The 24,435-nt window shown below is 33.4% G+C and overlaps 1 protein-coding gene across 2 annotated transcripts in view; it reads right to left on the reverse strand.

Moving 5' to 3' along the window:
• LOC129743911 (long-chain fatty acid transport protein 4) overlaps positions 1 to 22,921 on the reverse strand; it is an 83,163-nt gene extending 60,242 nt beyond the window's left edge. The window contains exon 1 of one of the 2 annotated variants that reach the window (XM_055736149.1): positions 22,674 to 22,921. The gene's annotated coding sequence lies outside the window, so the exon portion shown is untranslated. Of the gene's footprint in view, positions 1 to 13,278; positions 13,763 to 22,673 lie in introns of those variants that run through there. The other variant, XM_055736148.1, reaches the window with a different exon arrangement.
• Positions 22,922 to 24,435: the final 1,514 nt, after the last annotated feature.

A 24,435-nucleotide genomic window follows, 5' to 3' on the forward strand; every position in this document is an offset into this window, starting at 1 on the left:
CACAACATTAAAGCATTTAAAGCTTCGAAGGCAATCCAAAATTGAAAACTCAGATTTAGATAATTTTAAATTTATATTTTAATTCAGATTCTCAATACAGAATAAAATTAAATAATTTGAATTTAGATTAAACCTGAACTACAGAATTTTGAAAAAAAAAAGATTCATGAATGAAGGCTTTAAAACTTTACTTAAATTCTTATCTGGAATTAGATTCGGAGATCGTATATTTTATATATTCAAGAAATCGTATGGAAATTTGGATACCGATTCAAAGCGCAACTTTTGAATTGAGGTTTATATTTCAGATTCAGAATGCAGATCCAAATCTCAGAAAAAGAATTAGCTTGAAAATAAAATTTACAATCATCGTGTTGAAGAATTCAAGGTATCATGATTGCTTTACAATTCAATTTTTAGATTTCAAATTTTTATTCAAAATTAGATTGTAAACACAATTTAGTTGAAAATCACAAATAAATAGTATAATTTGAGTTTTTCGTTTTATTCGAAAAATCCGAACTTTATTCAAAAAACCTCATCTACATGATTTTAATAATGGAATCGATTCTTTATAAAAATATTTGCTGATCTTCACCCAAAAAATCTGCACAAACTTTTATATTTTTTCGGTGTACTGTCAAACATATTTAAAAAACTCGGCATTATATATTTCAGAAATTCCGCTAATTTTATACATTTGAGTGACGAGAAGTGTTGTATTAAATTTTGTTGAATGAGGTTTCATTATATGACTCATAACTTTTGAATTATGCCTTTGAATGGTCCGCAATAATGAAGTTTTTTTTAAAGCCAAATTTTAAACTAAAATCATTTGTTTGGTGCAAGTTTGCATCAATCAAATCAATCAACCAATCTTCCTTTTTTAAATTTGAGTTATTTTCATCAAAGGTTGAAATCTTTGAATTTGCAAAATAGTTTTGAAGATTGGGCTTGCGTTTAATTCGATTATAGAAAAGGCTTTTATAATAAATGAAAGGCTCTCCTTAAAAAAGCTTATTTTATGCTCAAATCAAGTTTGATCTACCAGACTCTCAAAAAAATCAATGGTTTTAACCATCGATGAATGTGAATTTTGCTCACCTTTGAAGTTGTTCTAAATTTACGATTTAATACGAAAACTTTTTATGTAAAAGTACTTAAAAATGAATATTCATATAGCCAACAACATAATTTTCTAATTTTTTTTTGTATTCGTTCGTGTATTGTTGAGCAAAAAATCATAGGTAAAAATCAGTCACCAAAAAACCCCCCCCCATGAGTCGGTTCTTCCTACGGCCCTGACTTAAAGGCCTGTTTTCTCGAATTTAGCTTCTATGCATTAACTTATACCTCTTTAACTCCAAGAGGCTCATATTGCTTCAAACCTCTGGTAAAAATTTAATAAATTTAAAAGTTTTCTGGACAAATACTTAAACTGATTGGTTGGTTTGTTTTGATTTCAAATCATATATCTAAAATTTTGGTAGACAAAATTCTCTATTTCCCATTAATTTGCGTAATTGAAAACAAATTTATTACTGTCAAGCCGCTAAATTACGTAAAATAGTATTATTTCTTGAAATCTAATATTTATGAAACCGAAAATCTGAATTCGAGTCCTATTGAAAGTTATGCAGCATTCACGACTTTTAAACTTTAAATTAGATTCCAATAACTGAATTCCGGAAATGTAAGTGATAACCGAATTGATTAGAAGTTTATCCAGTTAATCCATGGGAAATGCCACTATTGAATTTTTGAATCGATTGAAATAAAAATTAACAAATCAGAGCTAAAATAACAATTCTCTTACCTAAAATCAATCAATAAATAACTAATGGTGCCCTTTTACACAGATTTTTTCGAAGGTTTTTTTTGTTAAGTAGATTTTTGGAAGCGATACAGTAGGAAACATCATTTTTGCTATTTAATTATAGGCACATGATTTAATAATTTAATTCTGAACTCGAATAATTTGCTAGGTTTTGTCTCTCAGCTCTCGTTTTAGTGATACGGCGTGTGGAAATTTTGAAGTTAATCGATTTTGAGGAAAATCGATCAATGATAACTGATGAATGAACAAACATATATGAACGAAACTGATTTTTAATCTATCTATTATAGTCCCTTCAATCAAGGATTCAGATTTTGCCAAAATATTGTATATTTAGCGATGTATAAGCTTTCAAAAAATTGAATTCCACAATTTTGAGAAATTTTAATATATAACATTACAACTAATTCTGACACCTCTGAAGAAAGTTTTCGAGTATTTCATATAAATTTTAATAATTGTGAATTATGATTATTTTTTCTCAAAATTACATACGATCTCCGAGAAATTTCATCATTTAACTGAAACCTATTATTTATAAAACTTTATAATGTTCTACATTTTTGCTCAAATTGATTAAATACATTTAAAACTAATTTTCCAAAGTTCTTTCGAAAATAAGAGCTGTTAAAAAAAATCTAATTGAATATTTGGAGTCAGCGCCCCCAAATTAGTCTTAATCAGTTCTGAAGTCCTTTGCATTTCGGAAAAATGTTAATTTTGTTGCATTGTCTTATCAAGTATTGCAATTCAATTTTGATGTTTTTAGTATAGCCCTATCTATCAGAACAAGATCAACATATACAGCGTAAACAAAATCTGTAACAATTCGAAAAAAATCTTTAAGATACATTTTTAGAAAAAAAAATTGAAATACTGGAATAAAAATTTGCTTTGCAGCTCTGTAAAATTAATAATATTCTAGTCTTGAATCAGATGTTTAGTTCTGCAATATCATTTCATTGTTTTGCATTGAACTTACTCGTTTTATTTCAAATCTACATTGTTTCGTGATTTGTTCAAATATGAATTACGACCTCACCGCCCACCTGATCTCTTCCACCGCCCCCCAAATTTTGAAATTGAGCTCACCGCCCCCCTGGAAGCTCTCAACGCCCCCAAGGGGGCGGTAGGGACCACTTTGAAAACCACTGAGCTAGACGAACCAATTATAAAAATATGATTTTTTTCTCACTTCGTCCTATTCATATTTCCTGATTGAGCTTGAAAAACCTCCTACCTTCCTTTTACTTCATTGAATCAATAATCTTCACTTTTATTCAAATTTTAACTCACTATTGGGTCGTCTAGGACTTCGGGGCCGTTCAGATACCACGTGGACAGAAAAATGAGATTTTTGACCCCCTCCTCCCCCTTCGTGGACAAGCGTGGACATTTGGCTAACCCCTACCCCCCTCCCCGGATGTCCACGTGGACCCATTTTAAAAAGTTTTTATTTTAAATACCTATAATTTGACAGTTAGAAAACACCACTTTTTGCCTTTTTATTATAGAAATGGCTGATTTTGTAAAACCAAATAGTAATGATATAAAAAAAATTAAAAATTTTAAATTTCTTAATTATCATATTTATTATTTGCTTTCAAGTGGCTACTTATTTTTTAAATTTAAACTGGAAAGGTATGCCATTTTAAGATTTTGATTTAAACATCTTAATATTTATTCACCTTTAGAAAATATTTTGAAACTAAGTTTGTCCACGTGGACATGACCCAAACCCCTACCCCCCTCTCGATGGACAAGCGTGGACATTTCCATACCCCCCCCCCTTAGTTGTCCACGTGGTATGTGAACGGCCCCTTCTTAACCGATTTACCATGTGAACTTTGGTCGAATAGTTGATTTCCAGCTGTTTTTGGGTTTCCAATTTGTACTTTTCTGGATTTTTCTCAATCCTGTCCAAAAAGTTTTATCAATGAACTTCTGTACCGGACGCTATCTCAAACACCACTTGACAGATTGTTACCAAGTTTTGTACACGTCTACATTACATTACTATGTAGCTTCACTGAAAATTTCATCAATTTCCATCCATGCATTCAAAAGTTGTTTACAAAACAAAGTGTTGCATTTTTTTCGAAGACACTCTTTAATACCCGGCCCATGGTAAAAATAACCCTGCTAAAGGAAATGAAAATCGAACATGACTTTTGGTTCGTTGGAATAAAAACGAAAGTTGCATGGGACTTAGTTGGGAGGGGTTCAAACTATTACTTAAACCTAACCCAGGTCCGAAAAAATCACACAAAAATTCAAGCTGATCTGTTAAGCGTTGCGGATTTGTATAAGGTGCATACAATCAAACAAACAAACCAACAAGCATATATGTAATTATAGTCTGACTCATTTTTATATATTAGAATTTCATTTTCAGCTGTATTGAGTACAATGTCTTCTCATTCGGTACAAAAATGAAAAAAAAATAATTTGGAAGTTACATATCTATTTTAGACACAAAACGGTGCTGAAATGCAAGAACCAAAACCAATCAAAAGTCTCATATTTACTCAATAGCGTGCTTTCAAAGTTCGTAAATCGCTGAACGAAAATTCAGCGAGAGATGTAGGTATTAGCTGCGATAGACATTGCTCGAAAACTATCTCTTTCTCAAAGCTATTGATCTTTGTTTATAACTACTACTTTCTTCTTCACTGTAACATCTATTGAAACAATGAAATGTAATTTCACAAATCAGACATTGGCTCCTAAAAACCTACGGTACGATCAGTTTAAAAAAAAACGAATTGTAAAAAAGGAAATTCGAAAGGCAATTGCGTGGTTAGAATGAACTTGGCCAGGATTGGACCAGACCAACTGAACGCAAAGTTGACAAAATTTTAGTTGTTAATTGCAGCGGATGCAACATGATAAAATACCTATCCTAGGCTTGCCAGATACTTTCAGAAAAATGCGGGATATTTCATGAAAAAAAGCGGGACTCAGCTGAAAAAAGCGTGACATTTAAGAAACTCATTGTGGTAGAGTAGAGTTGGAATTATCAAAATGTGAATAAATATTGAAAAATACATCCGAGCAACTCAAAATAATATTTTATTAATTTTATAATTTAAAATCTAATTCAACAGAAAAGCAATCTTAATTTAGGCTATAATCTAAATGCCTTACGCAGCATGCTGCTATTAAAAACATATCGTTCATGTATCAAAATAAAATAGTGTTCGAGAAACCGAAGTGTATATCAACAATTAGTTTTAGGTCCATATTAACACACACATCCCGCATAATTAAAAACAGTTGGGGATATAGTACTAACTACACAGCAAAAATTAATTGCTGTAAAATTACGGCAAATATCCTGTAACAAAAAGGAGCAGGACATTTACCGTAATTTTACAGGTCGAAAAAAAAAATACGGGACGTTTATTTTTACGTGAGCATGTTTTTTACAGGTTGCTTTAAAATAACAGTGCTGTAAAATTTTAGTTCATTGAAATGTTTGGGCTGATTTGAATGAAATGAAAAACTAGAATGAAGAATGTTTTTCGGACAAAATAAAATGTATAAAAATATGTTCAAACAATTCTTTATTTACCAAACAAAATCTATCTGAAGTGCAATCGTCCCTATGGTTAAATAATATCGTTTAAACATACTGTCGAACGAATAACATTATCATACGAAACGGCAGCCAACAAAATATCTACACTATTGCACAGTGCATGCTGCACCACATAAACGTCATCTGCGATGTGCAAGGATTTATTAGTAACATCTGCGCGACTTGAAAATGTAATATACGGCCCTTGGATTGTGAGGAATGATGGCCTCGAAATTATTGAACATTTTTCGGTGTGATCACTTAAATTCCAAGCTAAAAAACAAAAACAAAAATTAATTATAAAAAAAACTCATGTATACTAGTGAAAACTTTTTTGAATTATTATTTACCTTGTGAAAGAGGTATTGTGCAACTATCTTCTGTTGCTGATTTTGACCGAATTCTACTGCAGTTGAATCATGATTCTCTCCAGCCTCACACGGGACCTATTTCAGGTTCTTTGCAACTTTGGATCGATCTCGGTTATCCCTTTCGTTGCGCTGAAAATCCTTGTGCTGTTGATTTAATACTCGCAGGAGCTGTACATTATGAGGCTGATAAAAACAATCTATTTAGAATTGAATAATTCCTATTTAGAAAAGTTATACATAAAGATATTTACAACTATGATTCATATTTGGAACGGAATTTGTCATTATCCCCTTCTCTAGTGATCAAATTGGGTTTGATTTTGTCGACTAACTTCTCATTCCAGGTCGGCGTTCGTCCATTGCCAGCCCCTGTCGGATAACCATTTGGGCTGAGTTGAATTCCTATCGACCATTGTTTCAGGAAATCTTCGTAGACCTTCGAATTCCGGATGATCTTCCGGATGGCATCTTGATAATTTTCCCCCGCAGTATGATTTATCTCAAAAAGTGTTCAACCAAAGCAATGTTGCCGATGTTGTCATTATATGACCCAAGTGAAGAAAAGTGTTAATGGGCTTAGTTTCTATAAGGAGAAGAAGAAAAACTGTGAGTCGTTAACTTACACAATCGCTCCAGAAACTCTATAAACGATACGATGCCAAAATTCTGATCGAAAGTAAGTGCTGAACTCAAGATGCCTTGCCTCTTCTTCCGTTGATTAACAAATCTGAATAAAAATTTTGAATTATTCAAAATCATGATTTTTCAGAATTTCGCGAAGGCAACGAAACAAAAACAATCACGGACGTAAACACAGCTGTTTTTTTTGCGCAAAAAACGGGATGCGCACGGTAGTTCTGTCACGAAAAGGGATAATCACTTACAGTCCATCAGCCCACAGCACTACACAAGCGTTACAAAGCATCACGATAAAAAGGTCGAATCACAAAATTGATATGATTATTTGAAAGAATTATTTTATTCCGGCAATATTTTATTCCGTAGTGAAATCATTGAATTATTTGGTTGAATCAGTAATTGATTATTGGAAATATTGAATTGTGTATCAATTTAAGAATAAAGGAGGGGATTATTTGGCAAAACCATCTCAAAATTCACGCGTAACATTTTAAAAGGAAAGAAAAGCAGTTGACAAACGAAAAAAACCTGATAAATTTGATCAATTATAATTGATCAAATTTACCGCTTTTTTTAGATACATTTAAGCAAAATTTAGTTTATTAGAGCATCTGTATTCGTGGTCCTAACAGCCGGTTTAGACTCAAATTCCGTCCAAAGTAACCCAGTGGTGGTAGACCAGTTACAACTTAATTTTTTTTTAACCGGTTTAAGGATTTGTGCAAAATTGATGAGATTTGGATCCAATTCAACGCAGTTCTAAACCGCGTTTGACAGTTAATGGAACACGAGTGGGGTTGTTAGTTTTTTTACTGGATTGAATCTAATTTCGTTGGTTCAATTCTTGTATAAATAAGACACAAGAATATACCACGGATACAGTTGCTCTTAGGTGTTGCCTTTTTAAAATGTATACGAATGCAAGCTTCGACCAGAAAAAAACACTTCGACCGAAAAAAAACATGGGAGCACTATATGTAGATCGACCCTTTCGCTAAGATGTGCTTGTAACGCTACGTTTTGTCATCATTATCCCTTTGATGACAGATTATCGGCCATGTATGCATCTCTTTTGCGCAAATGGAAAACCTATAATACCATCCCACTTGCATACGTAAATAAACATAGAACGGGAAAAAACTCCGTGAAGGTTTTCCGAGAAGAGCTGCTGTTTCGAAAACTTTTTTCCTGTTCTTCTCATTTTCGTGTGGTGAAGAAAGTTATACTTAGATGTTTTCGGACCTTGAAATTTCCGGTATCTTAGGTACACTATGTGATGGCGAAATCAACTTTCCCGCAGGCTGTTGCCGGTCGTGATTTCTTGCAGTGATTGGAGCTATGTATTCGGAATTGTTGCCTCGAATAATTCGTCAGGAAGGATTATTCCACCAACATTGATGATATTCTGAAAAAAACCCGAAAAGTTTTATTAATGGAATATTTTTAACATAGTTTTGAGCGTCTTGGATCCATTAACAGGAATTCATAGGGAGGTTGGTAGAAATTTTAATTAAAATTTGTACATTTGCTTATTCTTACACTACCTTATTGATTACTTCTTTCGCTATGTCTGTAGATAAAGTTTATTCTCACCAACGTTATATTATGATATTTTGGTACACCTAATATGTTCTGTTTATGCAAAGTGCAAATGAAACATTTTACCAGCATTTACAACATAAATCAAGGATATTCGGATTGTTACTTACCTGTGATCACTTCTTGGTCCTGCACCCAAGCTGATTGTGTGTGGTGATTGTGATATTCTTCCATCTGGCAGAATAAAGTAACGTCCTTCGAACATGACATTTCGGCCCAATGCGTCGAACAATCAGTGACGGATCCTTAGCTTCGGATGTGGCTGGAAAAGTTCGAATTTGCAAATGCTGGCAGAACGGCACTGTTGGCATTGTAGTTGTTATTGGCTCAAACAGCGTAGCAGCTGCCGAAAATTGTCACGAATTTTAATCTGTAGGGTTCAACGGAGCTGACTATAGTACAGTTGGCAGAAGCAGCATTAATATTCCTTAACATTTCGTAGCATGAGAAAATGCTCATCAAATCAAAAAAAATCTTTTTACTTACTTTTTATATTGAAGAATTCCAGAAGGCCCGTTCCCGATCGATAACGATGCGATTGTCAGTTCACGGGACATTTTTTCGAGCGGATTTGGTGACCGATTTCTTGATGACGCTTTAAACTTAATATATTTCCGGACAGTTTTCCTAGTTTTAGTTATTTTTCGTAACAAACAGTCAAACATGTTTTGATTTGATCGATACCTTAAATTTTATAGTCCTGTAATTTCAAATCAGCCTATAATGGTATGTTCACGTTAAAACATATGACTTCGACCTGTAAAACTACGGTGAATATCATGCTCCCTTTTGTTACATGACAATTGCTGTAAATTTAGATGATATATATTCAACTTTCACACAAAAACAATTGAATTTACGTGCTTTTTGAATTACAGGTTGTTTTGATTTAAAGGTAACCATTTTCAATGACACGTAATAGTCATTATTTTTTTCTGTGTATTAACTTAATATATTGGTAGCAGTACCAGTATGAAATATCTTCCAAGTATCATTTCATTATACATGTTCAAAATTTTATTACCTCAATAAATTATGACAGGATCGTATCAGTGACAGTGACAATATGATATATGATTTAGTAAGTATAGTATAATAAGAGAATAAAAATTTGCAACCTTTGAATATTGTCTCTGGACCTTATCCAGGACTCTAACAGTGTACGACAAAGTTTCCTTATATTTTCTTAGCATTAGACATTAAATTAAAAAAAAAACAACATTGACAACATTGTATGAGTTAGACAAGTCGTTATCATTTCACCTCTTGCGGATAATAACTAATATTGTTATTTTAAGATGTAGTTGTGAGCTTATGCATTTTTTCGCTCTTGGGTTCAGCATCTGCTAATTTTCACTTCACTTCGTTAAAATTTGTGTCGGCAACCCCACGCCAGGTTCGGAACTGAAAACTGTGTTCAAAATGGCTCCGAAAAAAAAGAATCACGCTGAGAAAAACACACAGAACGCGAAAAGTAAGTAAAACTATATTATATTATCGATAAAAACTAGTGAGATTAAATAAAACTAATGAAATTACAGAAACAAAGATCTCTGCTGAGCGGAGAGCGGAAAAAAAATCTACTGAAAGGCTGAACAATGCAGATCTGCACAAATAGGTAAGATTGTATAATCCATGTATAATATCAGAAATAAAAAATAAAAATCTCAACATTTAAATTTTTTAATTTTATTTTATTTTTTGTGGGAAAGAATTGGAACTATATTGGTTATGGTACAGGGAAGCTCTTTTTAAAAATATTTTACAATATGCGGAACGTATGATTGAGCGTTATTTTTACTACAAACTACTATAAGCAAACTATATCCATTGAAGTTGATGAAATCTATGATTTTGTATTCCAACGTAGCTAGAACATTCAGGTAGATTGTTTTGCTCGCCAAAAGTGGATGATATTTTAACCGTATCCAATAATGTAGCATGAAATATTTGTTCGAAAAAATCGCTCTTTTTGAATGGTAAACATGCTTAACAGCCCTTTCCCCATATGGTACTTTAACAGATAATCATAATACAGATTGTTAATATGGTCTGTGTTATTGTACATATACTGTTCACTTTACAATAAACGATAACGTTTAGAGACAATATAGAATATTCTCTATATATTGTAATTGATTATGCGGGATCGAAACGAGGGGTTAATTTCAAATTAAGAGGGCAAAAATAACACTATCATGAACGATCAATGAAATAGGAAATTAATACCATGAACCATTTTGCTACCTAAAACCATCATACAAATTCGAAAAAAAATAATTTTAAATTAAATGGAATGGTAAATTTTTTTAATTTTTTTTTCTAAAAATTAAAGGAATATAGTAGGTAATTGAATGAGTAAATAAAACAGAGTAAAAGATTCAAATCCATAATTATTTTTGGCAGTTTATTTAAAACTATTCAAATGAAAACTTCTTACTGTCAGCTGTCAGATATAAAATTGCTCAAAAATTCATTTTAGGCAGCACAAATTACAATATTTCAGGAACATGGCGTTTCGAAAGCTAAGTTATTATCAAAATTGAAATTTCATATAAACTAAAATTGAAATTAAATACTGAAAATTAAGTGCAAAAAATTTCATCATGTTTCATCAGAAATTTTAAGGATTTAAATCGAAGTTTTGTGGTTCAAATATCATATTTAAGGGGGGAGTAGGGTCTAACACTTTCAAAAAATTGATTTTTTTTATTTTTTTTATTTTCTTATTGTAAAACATTTCAAGAATGTTGTGTCAAATTTTCAAGTCAATCGCAGCAAAACTGTAGAAATTATAGGCCTTTATCTCCTCTTATCTAATACTGCAAGAGAGAGAGAGAGCACATTTTTAACGTTCGTGGACATCGTAATTTGAAAACTACTTCACCGATTCTTTTCAAATTTAGAACATATTTTCTACATATAAAATACCAAACCCCAACGATTTTCTTTTTTTTTACTTTGGGGAGATTTTACAGATAAAAAATGGCGGATTTTTTCGTGAAAAATCGTAGTTTTCACTTCAAACAGCCACAAAAGTTTCATAAAAAAATTTTTAAGTTAAATAAAATCGTTGGGGTCCAGAAAAACATCTATTAAAAATATTTTGCTCTAATTTTTTTACTTCAGATGATCCTGTGCTGAGATACAGTGTCCACCGCAAATCCTGTTTTCTAAAAGGCATCCTCGAAAGTGCTCCGTCACCGGCTCATTTTTCAATATTTTTCTACGAAAAAATTAATAAATGTTCTTTTAACAATGCTTTGTATAATGCAAAAAATTTGAATACATTTGTATGAACGATAGCTCTAAAAAAAATTCGTGAAAATGGTGTTTTTTTTACCCGTTAGACCCTACTCCCCCCTTAAAATCAATCAGTTTTAAACAATCAAATCTACCTTTGATAACTGATCAACTGAACAACTTGCATGAGAATTAACACAGATTTTTATTATTTGAACTATTCATCGGCTAATCAAGAATTCAGATCTTTTCTAAATATTTTAGTTCCCGAAACAACGCTCTGAAAAAATCAAATTCTACTGGTTTTAGAAATTTTAATGGATAAGGTAACAACTTTTTCTGAAAGCATTCAAGAACATCTTTTCGAGTATATGAAAACCTATTTAACAACTTTGTTGAAAACACAAAACGAACTTCAAAGATTCCATTCGGTTAAAATATTCAAAATCGTCAAAATTCTCGAAGAATGCAGAATTGGAAAAAATGTCAAAAAGAAATCATTGAATACCTAACTATTTTCTTAGAAGCCGAAATAACTCGCGGTGTTCAGAAAACTGGATCATTGAATTTAAGCTTTTATTTTCTAAAGCTTCGTTATGTTCACAAATTTATTTAATAAATTTATAAGCTATTTTCAAAAGTTAATTTTCTGATAATTTTGTAACATCTTCTTTAAAACACCTTTCTGGGTTATGGTAGTTTCATTTCTTTTTATTTGGAAAAATCGTCATGGGAGAAGGGGGTTAAACCACTAAAAGCCTCCCCCTCTTTGAAACGGCCTTGTCTTATCATCTTTACTGAAATATTTTAAAAAAAAACCAACCAGGTTCTCAGGAGACGAAAATATTATAATTTTTGAGCACCAGAAAACAAGCTCTTATGATCGTTAAATCATCTTGATCTATAATGTACGCACTGCAACATTATCTACACATTGTTCCTAAATTTTCACCATCATAAAATTTTTAATTTTTCAGTATAATCAACTTTGAAAGGCGTTTTAACTTTAACTTGTTGACTCGGGGCGAGCAAAGCACCATTGATCGGGGAACGATGAGCATTTTCTGCCATAGAATCTAGCAGTGAATTCAATTCGATGAAGTCAACTGAAGAGGTAATCAGAGGACTTGAGTTCGATTCCTGGTCGAGCCGATTTTTTTTTTTCATTTACCATTCATGATGTGATGTGATTAAACCCTTATCTCCCCTAATTTCCTTTGCATCGCATGAGCACAGAATATTCAAGAAAAACCAAAAAGGTTACATTCTCCGAACAAATTTTTGGCGATAGCGATTCTTCTGCCTAAATTCTGTCGTTCGTTTTTATTGAAATGGGAAATTTTTAGACCACATGATATCCTACAATAAAAGTGTGTCAATTTAGCACACCCTATTACAAGTGACTTTTCCAAATAATATTAATTCTTTCTTTTTCAATGCATCACCAATAGTTATTAAAGATCAAATTAATTTTGATTTGGGAGATTATCCAAAAGTTCTTCATCTCCGATGTATGAAAAAATCAGTCTAGCCGAAAACAACGTTACTGTATCCGACAAAGAACGACGCATAAATGTAGGTTGCATGATTTACGTAAATGATACGTAGAAAAAATCTCGCCAATATGCGTTGAATTGACGATACTCCTACACCATTCCCAATAAAGTGAAACCAACTATCTACCCTAGAACATCCGACTGCGTGTATGGTATATTGGTATGTAAATATGTCAGATAGGCCCATTGAAAAACGGCCCCCTGCCCTCAGCTCTGGTGTCGTATAGTTAGGCCGTTTCCCGTGCGCTGCTTTCTTCGACGATTAATCCGATGTCAGTCAGTCAGTCAGTCAATATAGTGCCAGGCAGGCAGCGTTCAATTGACCGGGGACAATGGTGCGGGTAATTAAATTTAAGATAGGTCATGTTGTTGTTGAGCAGGCAAACGACCGATTGATTATGTCGCGTCACTTTCCTCGGGTGATTCTTCGTAGGTATATGTGAATTAACTTACTCAAATTGAGCCGGTTTCAATGTTTTTTCCTCGATTTAGGCTGATTTCTTGAACTGTAAATAGCCTGTCGATGCGCTTATTTGATTTGTTTCGGGTTCATGATTTTTTTTTAAACTATTTCACCAAACACTCACACAAAATGCTTCAATTCCACTTGGGGTTCTATTTTCACTTCTCACTTATCTAATCAGAAGCATCACATCACATAGGTATGTTCTGGGCTATCCGGTTTCAGTTGAACTGATCTTCACAATCTATTGTAGCAACCTAGGGAACATTATAGCCAGCTTCCGTTCACAAAATTTACACCAGAAAACTGTGATTCGCGCTTTCTGTCCGAGGGTTCCCGACAAGCGATCTACTCCGGATCGAATCCGCTCCAAGACTAAACGGCGCGCGCCCACATTTGCAACGACAATTGCTCTGATGTCGAACTAGAAACTGGACTGAACCAAAACCAAAACCGTATGGCAGCAGAGGGACGTACAAAAACATTATCATATTGTCTGATGGTTTAGTTGTTCTGCTCTTTTCCTGGTAAAGACTCCTACTTACTCACTCTCCGTACGATTGTTGAGACTTGGCGTTTAAGTTCAATGCGCATTTAATATTTATTTGCCGCTTTGCTTTGGGACAATTTCTACTGGCGATGATGCCGATGGCACTGGCTGGTGTGTAGTCAGACGTTTTGCGTCGTGGGGTAGTGAGATGGTTCTTGAATTGAAATAATATATATCGTCATATTGTATTTCCTTCCAGAATATTGAGTCAGAGTGAGGCTGAGTCGTTATTGTTATTTTGAAAAATATATTTGGATGTAGTTTTTTGGTATTAACGAGCTTAAATATATTGTTAGAAATGCAGTGCAAAGGATATCTTGCATCAGGCAACGCCAATTGATGATTGATTTTTTGTTATTTGACGAAACAATCATGTCAAAGAGTATTTCAATGCAGTTTCATATCTTCCTACATGGCGACCGTCAAAAATTGGTATTCCATAACCACCAATGTAAAATGTACGTTCATTCATTTAAAATTACTTAAATGGAAATATTTAAAAAAAAACGTTCTCATTTCAACTATTCACTTTTTGAAATTTAAGTCAACATTTTTTTTATGAAGTTGTAGGCAGTTAAAACTTTCTTCATTTTACTTGAAATCCGCGGAAACTGTTCAACGAGTAAATTTATTCAACAAATGGAAACAAAAGTCAAACATAACTAAAATGGTCAATACGCTGAGTTGAAACCGCATTTGATATCGGAGTTTGAGAATAGATTTCAGGATTTATATAGAAAAGCAACTCTTTTTGTGTATTTAAAATTTACAACATTATTTCCCGTTAACATAAGCTTTTTGTGAGAAACATTACAAATGGAAAACTATGAAATGTACTGTGATACCCAGTTAAGGGAAAAATGTCATCAGGTTGGTCTGGAAGAGTTTTATTAAACATACTAGCTGATCGCGTACGAACTTCGTTCCGCTTTTAACTTTAAAGCGGATGATTTTGTATTTGATTGGTAATTGGGACGCCTTTTCACAAAAAAAAAATGCTTAAAATACTAAAAAGAATTTGCAAGCTAGATAATTGCTTGTCTTCCAAACGGAAATATAAAATAAGAAATTGATTGACCGTCGAAAAGAACAATCGTGTACGATTTTTTTTCTTTTTCGGATGCATTACAATGAAATTATGTCTTTTAATTTAATTTATTTTATTAGAGAGGCTCGCTTGGTAGATTCGCCTCTAGAAATTAGGTCAAAAATATCTTAAAAGTCATTTGAACGACCCTTTTTCTGTCGTCTGATTCAAAATTTGAATTCATAAATCAATTGTCCGTTTTATAAAAAACCCGTGAATGAATTATTGTCTGGATCTCATGCATAATAAAACAATTATTGCAAAATATTAAACAGTGAATGTGGACGACCCCTTTTTCTGTCGTCTAAAAGAAAGTTTGTCATCAGGAATCGATTCCTCGTCCTGCAAATCTCTCGTGTTTGAATTTTTGCCTCGATATAATGCCTAACAACGTAGTTATTGCAAAAAAAAAATCGAAAATATTATGGACGACCCCTTTTACTGATTCCTTGTCTAAATTTGACGCTTGAAATCTATTACATGTGCTGTAAAAATCCCATGTGAAAATTTTCACTATAATTCGATTTATAATCGAGGCAATGGAGCTTATTCTAAGAGTAAAGTGACGTGATGTGCAAAATTTCACATCGTTGTGCTGACTCCAGAAATCACTCTAGGCTAAAAGTTTCAGCTCAAATGTCCTGTGATAGATTTTTGGAGCTCATTGATACTAAAGTTTCTTCTCTGAAACATTTTTTTGAGTCAGGATAAAGAAGTGAAATTTTGTGAGCTACGTCACTCGACTCTCAGAATAACCTCCAATTTAACAAAAACAGAGAACAGATAATATGGACGACCATTTTTGTCGACCCCTGACTCAAGATTTGAAACCTGAAACAATTGAGCGTCCCTCAAAACTTCTATGTGGAAATTTTCATCTCAATACAATGCAAAATAACGCCAATACCGCAAAAACATTAAACAGTTTATGAGGACGACCCCTTTCGCAGAGTTCTGAATTAAAATTCGACTCCTGCCTTGAAACTCCCGCGTACCAAGTTTCCATCTTAATCCAATGTATTTAAGCATTCATATCGCAAAAACAATGTTAATATGGACGTCCCCTTTAGCCGACCCTTGACCCTGAATTTTTTTTCCGAGAAGGGAAAATCTGGAGCCTTAATACCTGGAATCGATTGCTTGTCCCTCGAAACACTCATGTGTAATCTTTATATCAATCCAATCTATAACAACGTCAATATAATAAAAACACTGAACAGTTTATATGGACGACCCCTTTTTCCGACCCTTGACACAAAATTCAATACCTGGTATCATTTCTCAATATCTCAAAACCCCTAAGTGCAATTTTTTGTCACATTCCGACGAAAAATATCGCGAAAACAATATTTGTCTTATATGGACGACTTTAGAAGGGGTCATTCGAAAATCTGAAAACATTTATCATCATTCCTGGTCATAATGAGTTTCCATGCAAAATTTCAGCTCTCTAGCTCTTAAGATGACTGAGCCTATAGCTTAGCTTAGCTACTCACATCCACCTTAAACCGTTAAACCCGAAATGCATAGTTATAGAAAATGGATTACTTTCTCCAAAATCATTATGATTACAATCAGTTCGAGTTCCACGATCGCTGGTGTGGTTCAGTAGAACAAGTTCCACACCGCCAATGGTTGCTACTCCGTGATTGACCGAGGCCATCAATTTTGTTCAGAGGTCAAATGAATGGTGCTTGGGATTAGCAGCTCATTCACACTGCACAAAACTAATGCTCTATCTTTAAACGTCAATAACGGCGCCGGCCACGTCCTAGTAGTCAATGGATAGATTGGAAAAAAAGAAAGGGATGAAAGATTTATTTTGTGCATTAGGACCGAGGTCACCTCTGCATCCTAGCAAATTAATTTTGGTTGGGACTGGGTAAAAGGAATTAATTGGGAGACACTTTTGACAAGTGTCCATAAAAATTATTTTCCTTACTCCTATTAGCTCCTATTCGACGCTTTCAGTTAATACGGGGGCCTGAAGTTGTTTAGTGTAATGATGACAAAAAAATAACTACATACTATCACTAAGTACCTTTTTTTCATGAGTATCTTTCTTCAACATAAATTTGTAAAAAATAAGCCTATAGTATAACCGTAACATCCAGTGAAATATCAATTCGACGATTTACCTTCTTTTTAATTTGTTTATATCTATATGTAAAAAATCTATCCTGAATTGCAACAAGTTTAGCGGTGATGAATGAGTGAATAATAAATTTAAAAAAAATAGACCGTTTAACGCGATTTATTAAAAAAAATGATATCAACAAAACCATCCCTTAAAAAAAGTTCATCAATTCGAAATGCTCATCGTAAAATTGTGATACATAGCTTGGAATTTGACTAGATGATAGATTTTTAAATCTAATTTTTCTATTCAATTTTTAGTGCATCGAATTTTTAATATTTTTAATTCTTTCAAAATAGTCCTACATGAAACAGGGTTGTGAAAGTTAGGTGGGAATATCCCTATATATTTCCTGTTCTCTTCAAAAAGTGACGATCTCGACCTAAGCACACAATTGTAAACATACGCAACGAGTTTGGCTCCTTAAAACCTCAAGTATTAGCAGTTTCAATAAAAATTACAAAAAAAATAATCAAAAGAGTTCACTTTTTTTTTCCAGATGTAGTTTAAGTAATTGAGAGGTTTCCCTGGAAACGCTGCATCATCCGCGGTCGAACCGGAAAGGTTCTTTACACTAGGATATGTTATTATATCAAAAGATTCTCAAATATCCCACAGCATATCAACAGCAACTGTTAATGTAACCGAAATCTACAATCGCAAGAAAATCGTTTTAATTCAAATTAATAATAAAAATATTTACCAAAGGTTTAAATTCTATACTCACAATGACCGTTATTGAACTTTTCTAACGAAAGAAGATAAAATGTCGATGCTTATCAAAAAGTATATTTACAACTGTTTATGCATTTTCTGCAAAGGTCCTGAATAAATACTATTTTAAAATAAGTTTTGCATAAAATTTTAAAGAAACTATTGGTGAATGTCCATGGAAATATTTCGCTGAGAAATTTGCCGTCAAAAATTTCAAAGTAGCAATAATACTTGTTTAATTAACAACTAAGCAACTAAGTCGAAGAAATAAAGAAAAACACTTAGCTTTAAATGGATCCGGATCCTTCCCGAAGTCAACACCGGTCTCGATGATGAATCGCCCAAAACTGATCCGAGGGTCCAGCACCAGCCCAGTCCCATCTCTTGAAAAACGTTTTGGATAAAACTTATTCGTTGGTAAATTTTAACTTTACATCACTTCACTTGAGGTTAACACATCAAACGTCACTGAATTTTAACGAAGAATTTTTTTTATTCCGGTTTTACGGATAGATTTTGGAAATTTTCACTTGGGAAGAAAATTTTCGACATTTCCTCTTAAGATGGCTGAGCCTATAGAGGACAAACAAACAAACCCATAGATATAATATACACATAATAAACATAATATACATATATAGCTTTGGACAAAGAGATAAGATTGAACGATTTATCAGACCAAAAAATTTATAAGATTTCCAAATATGTAAAAATTACAAAAAATTTCTTAAATAAGTCCTTTGTTTCAAGAAAACAAATGGGTAAATTTTATTTTCTTTAATTCTGTTCATGATATTTTTTTACACATTGAAGCAAGTTAAAAAAATACTATGAGTCAACTCTTTTTTAGTTACAAAATATTTTCAAAACTATTTATGTGTTTTTCATAATTAAAAGAACAAAATGTGCTAAAAAAATTTTTGGCTAAGATTTGTAGCTCTTTTGCACACTGTGATTCGTTAAATTATTTAAAAATGCAAACATTATTGTTATAGTAAAGCCGCAATAACTTCTTCAATTTTCAACCAATTTTGATAAATAATTCACTTGAAATTTTTGTTTTGGATTGACATTGAAGGCTATAGAAAGTAAATTTTTTTTTTCAAATGTTTTCATCGAGTCTAAAACTGTCGATGAAACAAAATGTTCTCAAAAAAATTCGTTTTTTATCAATATTGTTGATCCCACGCAAAAGTGGAAATCAGATGATCGATAGTAAATTTATTTACCACTTCGTGGCATTCTTCCCTAGAGATGTTATATAGTCCGAGATTTTCGAATGTAAGTACTAATACTACTTTTATTTTTCGAAAATTTTGTATTCAGAGCATAACTCAGATTAGATGGGGAAGTGTTAAACCTCGAATCACAAGTAAAATACTTAGGCATAGTACTAGACTCAAAACTATCATGGAACCCACAGATAGAGCATGTAATCGCTAAGGCTACAACAGTTCTATGGATCTGCCTTAAAGGAGTAGGGAAGAAATGGGGACACAGCCGAAAATTATCTACTGGATATTTGCAGCTATTATAACCAAAATCTCTTATGCCTCCTTTAGTATGGTGGACCAAAACTATGCAAATTACGGCCCAGAAAAAACTAGAGAAGCTCCAAAGACTAGCAACGCTAGCTATAACTGGCGCAAAGCGAAGCACACCGAATGAAGCTCTAAATGCACTACTAACTATTGGTCGCAGTGGGCTCTCCCCTACAGGAAAAAAAATAACTCAGAAAAAGCTCTGTTGAGATTTTTTTGAATTTCATTTTCGGATTTATTTTTTATAGAAATCATATATTTAAGAAAAAATATGAAAAAAAATTTATCGTTTTATGCAAGAAATAGTACCTACTTTATTCATGGCATGAATCAAAGGATAACGCCCGCTATTTTCAGTTACGGTATTGATTAGATTTTTTTCAGTTATACTTCATCTTATCTGTGATTTAGGTGACTGCATCTTTCTTTTTCAATTTCCGCTACTGTTTTGACCAATACTTCGTAACTGACAGAAACTGGAGTGGAGACAATTCGGTAGATTCATCTGTATCGATTTTACCAAAACTTGATTATTTTTGTGCCACTTAAACACGTTTTTACTGAAAAGTTAGACAAAAACATAGGTATCTAGTTGGCAAATGCTATGTTTTCCAACAGGGATTTGCAAAGACAAACGATTGAACTTTATACTTTTTGTATAAGACTCACATGTACTTTCTTGCGGTACTTATTAAAGAAACCATAAAATTATCAGAAATATTTTAAACTCTGCTGTTTTATAATCCCATTGGAAATCCACAAAAAAATGAATCGATAAATTGTCTTGAAGTTAAACCTAAATAATTTCCACCATCATTAGGTGTCCTTTCTACGACGCGTGAGGACGCCTTAATGAAAATTGACCCTGCTTTATCATTCACCAGCTCATCTATGCTACCACACAGATCAACAACCATTGCTGCTGGATCAAATAGTTTTCTAGTGCAACATCGTTATATTTATTTTTGAACAGTCGTAAATAAATTGAGACACGAGCTAGTGTTTGTAACAACATCAGATCTACTACAGGTATTAAACCATTTAGCAAAATAATGGTATTCAGAAAAGCTTATAAAAAAACCTAAACTTACAGAAATTAAAATTTCGGTTAAAGCAAATGTTTCAATATGTTCTCGAAAAGCGTGTGGTGCTAATAGAAGAATCGGATGTTGTACGCAGAACTTTCAACCTTCCACGTGCTTCCACGCTTTATGCTTAATAAGATGTTCATGTCCCTTTGAAATGATGTGATGTGACCGTGAAAAATTGCGTTTGGGGGAAAACTCTGCGTCATTTTACGTAGTAGGTACTATTGTAGTCGCAAAACAATACACATTAGACGTCATCATGCGTTATGCGCGTGGTGGTTCACCATCGCATAAATCCCATAAATATGCTGGTTTAGGGTGGCCCTTAGACCAGAAGTATGTTTAAGTGGATTTACCCTATTTATGCTGGTTTTCTCGTGATCTTTGATTCTCATCGTTGATTTAGAAAAAAAATTTTACTTTAATTTTTTATGCGTTTAAGAAATAAACTTGATTATTGTGTCAAATTTATAGAAAAATATCATCATGTCTAGCGATACTTTGTGTTTGAATTTCGTCTCTGTTTTTCAAATTCAAACTACACCTACAGTAGAGTCTCGCTTATCCGTGGTAGTCGGGGAAGGAACACCTCGGTAAGTGAAACCTCGAATTTAACGAAATGACATTACATCCCTTTGATTTGGTTTTGCATATCATTCAGGCGCAAGGCTTGATAAAGTAATTGTGCTATAAAGTAGAGGTTTTTGGTAGCTCGGATTTCACGAAAGCTCGGATAACGCGGAGCTCCGATTATCAGAAATCTGATAAGCGGGGTCCTATATTCTAAGGCTTGACTTACTTTTAGAAGTGAAAGAAAAGTGCTAATTTTTTTACGCCTGCAGTTAGACTAAGATTGATTCATTTAAAAGTTGTTAGACAGATTTAATTTTCCACAGAGGAATTTTAAATCGAAAACACACAAACGGTAAAGTATAGAAATGGGATGAATAAACCCTGGAGGCTTAAAATCCCAAATATAACAACAAAACAAACAAAGTATAGAATTAATAATTCATCGCAACTGACAAGCTACGTTAATGTTAATAAACTACAAATTGCAAAGTTAAAGAACCTGAAAAAATAATTCAAAATTTAGGAAAATGAAATTCGATTCCAGAGTAGGATTGACCAAATTCAGAGTTGAATGATAGGGCCAGGAACATTGATCAATTTTTAATTCATTTTCGAATATTTTGGAAGGGGTAACACTAAAAAATTTTAAAATTCTTACTGAGATAAGGAGTATAAAGCATGATCAGATAGCAGAATATGCAAACGACATTAGTGGCTATAACTAAATGATTGTTACAAAACCAGATTTCATGTTTCGGGGTAACTTTGGATTTTTCAACGTTTTCTTAGAAAAACAAATATACTCAAAACATGGACGATGTTGCTGCATACATTTAGGGGCAAAATTATAAACATTTCTCAATATTTTTGGGCCTCAAAAACAAATGAAATTTTACCATCATGCAAGGTCTTCCCACTGCTCTTATGTTCTTTTTTGTATTGAAACTTAACCATTTGATAGGGTTTCGAGCCATTTGTTTTATATAGACTATCTCATGGAAAGTGTCTGTTTTTTTTTTTAATATCCAAAAATTATCATATAATGATCATAAAAATAACTCTTAAGCTATACTTATACAAAGGAAAAAAGTTAAAATTTCTTATGAAACAACCCATTTGTTTTTAAATGCTTTCATTTTATTACGAGAGGTGTTTGTTTTTGAGTCTTCGAAAAAACAGATATTTTAAAACTTTAAAACTACATGTTAAGTAATTTTAAAAAAGTTAAAGAGGTTGTTTATAAGACACGACCGCGAAGTTGACGTAGAATTACGACAGCCTAACTTGTGCAATCGTTTTTTTTTTATTAAATTTGTATTTTCTTAATTAAATTAGTCGGTTTAATATAAGTGATCGTTACATTTGATTCATACACTCTTTTGAAAATTCGTTAACGAATTTTCTTTCCATGCTCTTTAAATAATTTTTTTCCGCACAACAATCGCTACCATAACACGATGCTTTAAAGTGGAATTTTGAAAACTGTCCAAAATTAAGCAACATTTCAACAAAGGCCCTTTTAGGACCGATGATTTTAAGAAAGAGTCAATTCGGTCTTTGAATCAAAATACTTAGAAAGGGTATGGATGGTCTGTGTGTGAATGTGGTGTATGAGAGTGTTGTACTACATCATACACAAAACACACAATAAACGCACGCACATTATTTATACAACGCAAATCTAGCAACACTCACGCATCACCACTCATTTTCACATTACGCTCCATGAAGCTTGCTTCTCTTGATTCTCCCGCAGCTGGTCGTTTCAGCCGCTGCTAGTTTTCTCCACTAGTTGTCTCCGCTGCTCGCTGCCTCTGGTTGGTCCATGCTGCTGCACTAGATACTGAACAGAACTGCTAGTCGATATCGGTGTAGGATTACCACTGGTGGGGTCCAAACACCGATCGAAGAGCAGCTGGCGAACTCTGTTCAGCTAGACAACGAAACCGACACTGAAACCGAGACGACTGACGAGCCCTTTGTTTTATACCTTCCGTGGGTAGGGAAAAACAAAAACCATCAAAGCAAGCTCTGCCCATGACGTCATAATCCTTTAGATATGATGGTCCGTTAATGAAGTTATTTTCGTGACTTGAAAATTTCAATTTGCCACCCTATGGTGTTGCCGTAAGACAATTCTACGTCAAAAAAGTTTTACAGCACGGGCAATTGATTTCAGCAGTAAAATTTTAGGCAAGAGATCAGTAAAAGGGGTCACCAATATTAATTATTCAATGTTTTGGCAACAATAACGTTATAATGCTACGGATCGATACGGAAATTTAAACAAGAAAATTTTACAGTACGGGAAATCGATTGCTTATAACAAACTTTGTATTAAACGACGGAAAAGGGATCATTCATTTTAACTATTTTAGGTTTTTGCAATTATTACTTTATTATGCGTGTAATCGAAATAAAAACTAATGCACGAGGGTTTTACAAAACGGACATTCGATTCCTGGATTCAAATTTTGAATCAGACGACATGAAATATTGTCGTTTTTAAGAATTTTAGATGTTTTTAAAATAATTGTGTTGTACTTTGTTCAAAGATAAGTTGGATTGTTCGTACGCACGCACGCAGCATCAACAGCATTGGTCGTAACAACAGACCGCACGGGAGAATGCCCGAAAACCAAATGAAATTAGATCGGTGCAATCGTTGGCTTTTTATAACTTCGGATCTAGTGCAGTTTGAGTCGACGTTCGCGGTTTTATCGCTCGGGTGTTCTGCGCATCAATTTGTATTTGCGTAATTCTACGTCAAAAAAAATTAAAAAAAAAAATGTAACATTTCTACGTAAGATTTTTGAAAACAACTCCGGCCCGCTAGTAAGAGACCGTAAGCAAATGTGACAACCCCCTAAAACTAAACTGAAAATTTACACATGAGAGTTTAACAGCATGGGAAATTGATTTTAGGAGTAAAATTTGGTATTTTGATGAAAATTTTGAGACGCATCCTGTACAGCCCGGATGCGGATATTTTAGAGATTTGCTCGGTTTTATTCACATTATTTGGAAAATGAAAAAAAAACATTTTTTTTTGTTATTGAAAGCTGCTTCCAAAAACGGATTCTTTCAAGTTTTATCAAAATTCACAAAAATATGTTGGATGCTTTTAACGCTATTCGAACGCTGCTGATGTGCTTTGACCAGATCCAATGAATAAAAATAAAATTTAAGAAACAGGGGCATGGACAGAGGACAGAAGGGTGTTTGTATACGACAAATGCGGCAATCGAAGCTGAATGGAACGATGCAGCAGCAGTAGCTCACGCAGGGGTTGTAGCAAGGCGGGGCAGCTTCAGCAGTAGCAGCAGGTACTGGACTACAGCAACGGGCTAAGCAGCAGCAGCATAGGCTTGACAGCAACAGCGGCCCGATTGCACCGCACCGGAGAAGGCCCAAAAAGCAAATGAAACCGGGTCGAGGCAATCCTTGCTTTTTTATA

The sequence above is a fragment of the Uranotaenia lowii genome, chromosome 2 (genome assembly GCF_029784155.1).
Source record: "Uranotaenia lowii strain MFRU-FL chromosome 2, ASM2978415v1, whole genome shotgun sequence".
In the NCBI taxonomy this organism is placed as follows: Eukaryota; Metazoa; Arthropoda; class Insecta; order Diptera; family Culicidae; genus Uranotaenia; species Uranotaenia lowii.